Source organism: Panthera pardus, unplaced genomic scaffold (assembly GCF_024362965.1).
Source record: "Panthera pardus isolate Hobbes unplaced genomic scaffold, ASM2436296v1 HiC_scaffold_13, whole genome shotgun sequence".
NCBI lineage: Eukaryota > Metazoa > Chordata > Mammalia > Carnivora > Felidae > Panthera > Panthera pardus.
In genome coordinates, this window is record NW_026526688.1 from 7649012 (window position 1) to 7657751 (window position 8740).

The window sequence follows — 8740 nt, forward strand, 5'->3', positions numbered from 1 at the left end:
ATTGTCCAGGCTGCTTGCGACAGCACAGGATGAATGAAGGAACAGTACTGTGCTGGGTTGAAGAGTGGCTCCCTACTATAGACGCCCCCCAAAATCCATATTTTAGCCCTAATGCCCCATGTGACTGTATTGGCAATGAGGCCTATAAGGAAATAATTAAAGTTAAGTGAGGTCATAAGGGTATAGCTCTGATCCTTATAAGGAGAGACAGCAGAGCATTCTCTCTGTCATGGGAAGACACCAGGATCTGGTGGTCATTTGCAGGAAGAGTCCACACCAGAGTCTGACGCTGCTGGTCTACCCAGAACCTGTGAATGTGATCTTATTTGGGAAAAGGGTCTTGACAAATATAATTAAGGATCACAACAGAAGATTATCCTGGTTTAGGGTGGACAGTTCTAAAGACAACTGTCCTTAGAAGAGAAGGAAAGAGGACACACAGCAGAGAAGCTGAGGTAAAGAGGGAGACAAGGATTGGAGTGATGTGTCCACAGGCCAGTGAGTGAACACCAAGGATGGCTGGCAACCACCAAAAGCCAGGAGAGGGCATTGAATGGGTTCCTCCTCAGTCTCTAGAAGGAACCAACCCTCGTGATACCTTGGCTTCAGGGTTAAGGCTTCCAGAACTATGAGAAAATAAATTTCTATTGTTCTGAGCCACCAAACTTGTGGCAATTTGTGACAACAGCTTTAAGACACTAATTCAAGTGCTCGGTCTTTAATCAACTTGTCATCTAGGCACTACTAACACATTTCCTAATGAAAATTTGTTTGTGAACGTGACCAAAGGAATAAAGAAGGGCAGGAAAGTTCCAGGTGCTCTTTATGGTCAATTACTATGCTCCCATCTCTGGCCCTGGCAAACACTGAGTTTGATGCTCATTTCTTCTTAGTGCTGAATAATATTCCATTGTCTAGATGGGCCACAGTTTCTTTATCCATTCACCTACTGAAGGACACCTTGGCCCTCACTTATCTTGGTTGCTTCCAAGTTTTGACCATTATGAATAAAACTCAAATACAAAATCAACTTTGTCTTGTCTCTTATTCTTTCAGACCCTTCCCATTTTTGTTTTAGGAAATCCTCCTGACTCTACCTTAGCCACATATCCCAAATCTGGCCACTTCACATGATTTCTATTGCTATTGCAATGGTCAGAATTATCATCATTCCTTGCCTGAACTAATCTAATAATCTGTGCTCCCTGCTAGAAAGTTATCTACAAAAAGGCTAGAATCTTAGCGTCTTTTCTACAGTGCTATATGCAAGCCTTAAAACAGTGCTTGGTGCACAGAAACTGTTCAATAAATGTTTTGTGAATGATGAAGGGTAGCTAATACATAATTTTCATAGCTCAAATATGTTATGCCTACATTAAGCCAAGTTCTAATAGATGTATGGATCAATACATTGTGTATATATACATACACACACATATGCACACAATTTACTGCTCACTAAAACTTTATGAGGTTGGTACTGTTATCTCCCCTGTCTTATAGATAAAGCAGCACGGACAATGATCTGAGTTTCTTTCCCCATGTTCACCCCAACTGATACTGCTAATATGGTCAAACAAGATTGGTTAGCTGACCTTTTATACTCAGTCATCTCTTACTCGATACAAAATCTACTATGATTGATGGCCTATCCTGAATCTCTCAGAGACTCTTACCACTTAAAGGGTTAAGTTAACAGCCATCCAGGGGCAGCTGTGTCCATTTTCATCATCATAACTGAGAATAAATCCAACTGTTGGGACAAACATTTACAGAATTTTTATAGTACTGTTTTATACTGCCAGATAGGCAAAAAAATATGTATCTTTACAATATATATATTTATTGTTCTATATCTGGGGACCCTCTCCTCTTCATAGAGACTTTCATTAACATAATTAAAGCTGAAATTTGTCATTGAATTCTTCTAATTAGAGATGTTTCTCTAAAGTTATAAAACAAAAATCAAGACATACACAAACTGAACAACAGTTTTCATGGGCCATGCTTCTTCTTATTAAACAAGTAAACAAGTAAACATATTTAAAATAAAAAAAAGTAAGCCAACATACTTTCAGAAAGCTAGTAGACAAATACCCTCTCATGACACACAGTCCAAGGCCAAAACAAGCTCTACCAAATAAGAGAAACATCCAAATGCCTGTTTTTATGAACCAGAGACCTAATCACTTTCCTAGGTGATTTATTTACTGTCGCTCAGGAAAAATAGTTTATATCAGATGGTGGGCTTGCCCCGAAAGCATAACATCTGGGTTGGTTTTCATTCTTCAAGTAGCTGCTATAAAGTACACTAAAGAAAATTAACAAGCCACAATAAACATTCTCTCGAGCATAATTCTAATTGAAAATAATGAGATACGGGGCGCCTGGGTGGCTCAGTCGGTTAGGCGGCCAACTTGGGCTCAGGTCATGATCTCACTGCTAGTGAGTTCGAGCCCCGCGTCGGGCTCTGTGCTGACAGCTCAGAGCCTGGAGCCTTTTTCAGATTCTGTGTCTCCCTCTCTGACCCTCCCCCGTTCATGCTCTGTCTCTCTCTGTCTCAAAAATGAATAAAGGTAAAAAAAAAAAAGAAAAAAAAAGAAAAGAATGAGATACTAATAGAAATACAATGAAACAGTGTATTAACCTTCTATCTATGGGTTTGCATTCTCAAATCAGTTACAAAATTATACTACAGCAGGTCATTGGAAGTCACTAGAGTCTGTTACCTAGGATATAAATTCTAGAAAATAATTACAAAAAATGATGAAAAATGTCTCAGGACCTTTAAATCAAAAGAGTTATAGAAGTTTTAGATATGATGACAATACAGAAGAAAAAAATATATATATATGATCATAGAGGTTGAGCTCCCATAATAAAATGACCTGGAAAGAGTGTGAGCCTATTTCAAAGTACAGGGTAGATACAGACCTACCGTGCCTTTGAGTTCTGACAGTGGCATCTTGAAATAAGAAGGATAAAAAAGGTTAAAAACACACACTTCCATTTAAAATTATGTTACACACGCATCAGAAATATGCTAACTCATATTTCCATCGGAATTCACTCATCGTCACTGGAAATGTTCGTTTTGAGGTTTAGGCTATTTCTTTATAATGAAAAATCTGAAATTATGAGACTCCCCTAAGTACACAAGGGTTTCCATCCAAGACATAGGGCTTTTTCTATGCCTTTGTGATGTTTTTGAATCTAAGGGCTGAAATACGAAATATGAAATTTTTAAAAAGTAAAAATAAAGATAGACCCCCTGGTATACAATCACCTGAGATTAATACAACCAAATGAGGTTGTAATCATTTGCAAACTCTCTCACAGAATATTATTATTGGAAGTACCACACAATGAAGGAGTTCTTTCTTTCAAATACTGGTATTCTATTTTTATATAAAAAATTTGCCATTTTAATAGGACTAATTTTAAAACATTGGTTTTACAAAAAGACTGTGATAGGAGGCCAACTGTCTTGTTTTCTAGCATAGGATTGTAAACACATAGATTCCCCTTTTTTTCGTGAACAAGATGGGAAAATGGTAAACTGCTAACATTATCATTTGGGCAGATGTCGATGAAAATACTTATAATATGAAACAGGCTGTCTTCAGTTTAATATATTAGTTATATTGTGCCTTTAATTTTTTTTTTTATTTTTACTGAGGGCTTCATATTCACTGTGAAGCATTCAGCCCAAAGTCCTGTAGAAGTCCCAGAAAAAAAGTATGATGTTCCCCACTTCAGCTACCTTCAGTTGATCATAACAGAAAGCCTGAGATACAGTCCAAGGTTGTTAAATAAATTATTGTTATGCTCTTGGGAAATTTACTTAATGTTTCTGACTCTATTTCTGTATAAATGAGAAATTAACAAATGATCTATACAGTCCTTTTCAGCCACCAAATCCTGACCATGTTGACATAATTTCCTATTTGAGATGTACAGTAATATAATGATGTCACCATCTCTCAGTTACCTCACACGGATTATTCTGCAAATCTTTATGAAATGGGTACCCTTTTTATCCCAAATTCAGTTTTACAGATGTGGAAACTGAAACAAAGAGACTACTACCTTCTCCGAGATCATAATGACAGAAACAAGACATGAATGCAGACAGCCGTTCTCAAGAATCGGCATGTTTCTTCTCTTAATGTCGATTTTCTTCAATCTGATTTTTAATTGAGGTATCATCAAGACACACAATGCACACAAAATGAAGTTCATGGATTTAGGTGTACAGGTTCATTCATTTTGACAAATGTGTGTGTTCACCTAACTACCATCCGAACAAAGATGCAGAGCACTTCCCTCAACAGCTTGTGGGGAGGTGAGGTGTCAGGGCATAGTCCACTGAGAACTGAATCCTGCTGACAGCAGTGGGGGTGAGTAAGCACAGAGGGGATCCCACCCAGGCAAGCCTTGAACTGATGACAGTCTTCTTAGGCACCCAGTGCTTTAAAGGGATGGTTCTAAGGTTGTGACCTGATTTGTCTCAGTTTTTAAGAGGATTGTTTGGACTGCTGAGTTGAGCCAAGATTGTTGGAAAAGGAGGAACGGGGCAGAAGCCAGAATACCAGTCAGTAAGGTCTTCTGATAATCAAGGCAAGAAACAACGGTCTCTTGATTAGTGGAAGCCACGAAGGTCTTATTCTGGACACATTTGGAAGAGAGAGTCAAGAATGGAGTCTAGTATTTGGGTCCGAGGAAGCTGAAGTATGGACTTTTTTTCCTGAAGCAGAGAAGGTGCAGCTTATGGGGACAAGATCAGATCTGCAATTCGGCACCTGTTAAAATCTGAGGCGTCTGTTAGCCTGGAGAGTAAGTCGATATTCTTGGGATAAACGAGTCTGGATTTCAGAGGAAGATTCTGGACAGAGAAGATCAATTTCAAGCCATCAGTTTATAGGAGGCATTTCCAGCCATGAGATTAGAGGCTGTTTACTAAGAGATGGGGACATTAAGACAAGGACGTTAAGAAAGGCAGAGCCCAAGCTGGTAGGTAAACCACGAACGTGAGCCTCCTGAAATCCACTTGAGGAACACACATCAAATTGGAGGGATTGATCAACTGTGCCAAATGCCACTCACAAGTTGAGCAAGAAGAGGCCAATGGCTTGCAAGGTCCTAAGCAATCTGTCCTCTCATTCCCTCGCTTAATTATTTTCCCTTTGTTCACCCATACTGGTTCCATTGCTATTTCCAGTAAGGATCTTTTCCCTATGATTCCATTTGCTCAGAATGTTCCTTCCCAGACAGCTACACGACCTACTCTCTCAACTCTTTTATGTCTTGACTCAAATGCTATCTTTTTAGTAAGACTTCTGAAGACTCTCCACCCCAGCCCAACCCTATAACACTCTAAGCGGCTTACAGGATTTGTTATTTTCTGTGGCATCTCTCATCTCAAAAATACATCTGAATTCTTTTTTATTAGCGTCTGTTTCCCTGCATCAGAGTATAAGTCACAAAAGACAAAGGTTTTTTTATATTTTATGCACTGCTATATCCCAGTGACTAGAAGGATAACTGGCTGTAGTGTAGGCTCAATAAATATTCAATAGAGAGTGAATGGATACTTAAGAACAGAGCATCGGATTTGATTTAGCAATCTAAATCTGGAGGACATTTGTCACCCTGACAAGGCTAATTTCCATGGAGTGTTGTTTGCAAGGGACTGACAGTAAGGGAGTTAAGATAAAACGATAGGGGAGTAATAGGAGGTAATTGTACAGGTCTTTCAAAGAGATAAGCTGTAAAGGAGAACAGAGACAGAGGCTGGATGTAGATAGATGAGGAATCAAGAGAGGTGATTTGGTTTCTATTGTTATTGTTGTTTGCTTGCTTTCAGATCAGAATGAGCCATTAGAGAGTGAAAAATTGATGATTCAGGAGAGGTTGAAGAGAGGGAAAATTTGCTGGCGTGATGCCTACCCTTGAGTAGGTACAGAAGATGGGATCTTGAATATATCAAGTGTGTTTGGCCTGAGAAATGAGTCATTCATTCACATTAAAAAGAGAAAAAGCAGATTATGCATATTAATACAAACAAATTAATAGTGATGGAAATTAGGGACATGTTTTCCTGATTGTTTCTCATTTCTCTCTGAAACAGGAAGCAAACTCTAACTCTGTGAATGGAAAGAAAGTGGTTGATAAGGAAGTTTGATAAAAGAAAGCTACGATATAGTAACCACCTAGGGAATGTAGAACAGTGAATGCTTAGCCCAGGAGTCAGCAAACTATGGCCTTCCGGCTAAATATGGGCAACTCTTTGTTGCCATAAACAAAGCTTTATTGGAGCACAGCTCTGACCATTTATTTACATATTCCAATTGCTTGTTCCTGCACTACACTGTCAAAGCTAGAAAGTTGCAACAAAGACCTCACGGTCCACAAAACCTAAAATATTCACTATGTGGTCTTTTACTGAAAGTGTTGTCAACCCTTGTTCTAGAAAAAAAAAAATGGAGCCAATCTATTGACAGTTCTGAGGGCTCATCTAAACATGGGTGAGATTGGTCAGGCTGTTTTTCTTGATGTTTAGCTATGCAGGTTCAAAAGTGGACAGATGGATGAATTAAACCAAGGCTGGCATATTAGTGTGTGAGTTGAAGGAAAACAGAGGGTCAGAGGTGAGGAGGACTTGCCTAGGGAGGGATCCCAATGATGGACCATGTAATATAAGCAAGTGACGGAGAAGCCTGATGACATAAGGGGAGTGAGGTTTGTAAAACGTAGGAGGTCAATAAATAGATGGTCCTGAGGGGGTAAGTTAGCAGCAAAAGCAGCAAACAGAAGTTGGAAATGGAATGCATAAAACTTAAGATGTACATGGTATGCAGTTATTGGAAATTGTTAAGTTCTAGAAATTGAGTACGTGGAGTGGGGGCAGGGGGCAAAACCACTGGAGGAGAGAAAGTAAGAAGTGACCCTGTAACTGATTTGTCAGGGTGTCACTTTAATATCTGAAGTCTACGCTTGGCTTAGCCGGGCACTTTTTATTGTTACTTCAAGCATTAAGTTTATACTTATTATATGACTCAATAGATATCCTACTCATGGAAATGTAGAAGGTACCTGATGATCTTGGATATTAGGGAGTGAAAATTAAAAAGTCAGGGGAAAAAAAATTCTAAAATTAATTGTGCTGACTTTATAAAGACCATACCTGTGTGTTTACAATGTGGCTTTTACATCATTCGCATTTGTTACATTGCTGTCTCTAATCTACCAGGTGTAGTAGGGACTAGGTATGACCAAGGGGGCTTTTTGAAAAGTGTAATTATTTTAAGACCAGAAAGGCGTCATTCAGGAAGACTACTAGCCTGATAGCATTCAGTTCTCACGCAGGACATTGCTTTTTCTCTTGAAGACCTGACCCCACGGTTTGCACAAATGAAGCACCGAGAAAGACGAGGAATACAGTAATCATTGTGAATATCGTGTACAGAGAGAAAAGCGAATGTAGCTTATAACCTGGAGGCTGGAGGACTATGGCAAGTTCAGAAAGAGGCAGCTCTTTCAGTTGTGTGAAAGTAATTCTGCTGGATTATTAAATCTTTCCTCTAAATGATGTCATACTTCCTCAAAATCCATTTCTTGTTCCTGAGAATCCTCTCCTTTCTATTGGAGGGGTAGGTTGGCATCGTGTCTTTCAGTTTGATCGAAGAGATTATACTGTATGCCTGCTTATGTGAGATTTCAAAGCAATTAACACATTTTGTATAGAGATTCATCAATGTCAGTCGTAAAAAACTGAAAAAAGATCTAAAAAAAACTCAAGAAACTTGCCAATTCTAAACACTCATTGATAGATAGCACAGAAATAGGTCATGAATTTTTTTATTTTATCACTAGATTTCTATCGGATCCTGTAACTGAGCCTTCTCTGCCATGTCAACTAACAAATGAATGTCAACGTGGGGGTTTATTTGTGACACTTGTGCAAATCCTTCTGAGAAAAAAGTATCAGACTTTCTAGGCATGCTGAAAAAATCAATACAAGAAGTCTGGGGCTTACCTACAAGGTCCACATTTCAGAGGGGTTGACTCACAGAGTTGGAGCTGTCCTGGGATACCACCGTCCCCATCAGGGCAGCCCCCAAGAGACAAAAATAATTGTTGAAACAACAAAAAGGCAAATAGATTGCAACACTTTTTTTTTTTTTTTTTAAGCCAAACAGTGTTCCTGTTTTCTAATCAGAGCAGCAAAGTTGGGCAACTTCGTGGGATCAGCTCCTCTAGAGCCTGGACCTCAGCTGTTGGGGAAGATGTGTTCCATTCTACAAGGCCAGAAGGGTGAGGGTGTTTGCTCAAGTGCATCGAGTGGAGGGCACACAGTGCCGAAGAAAATAATAGCTATGGCCGCAAATACTTTTCATATACATATTTTTAATTTTGTAGGCTGTTACTTGGACTGATCTTAGGTTTTTGTATTTTTTACTTTCCAAAAATTCCACTCCCCCACCCCCAGGCAATATATATCTTCCAACAACTCTGCTCTTTTCTTTCTCCCTCTTAGTCCAAGTATAATAGCAGAATTTTTTGCATCTCTTCTCTTTCCTATTTTGTATCCTCCCATCGTCTACTTGTTTCATTTTGTTTGATGTTTCCTTCTGTAGGGGGTTCCACGGGTTAGAAATACAGTGGTCTAGGGGCACCTGGGTGCCTTAGTCGGTTAAGCATCTCACTGTTGATTTTGGCTCAGGTCATGATCTCATGG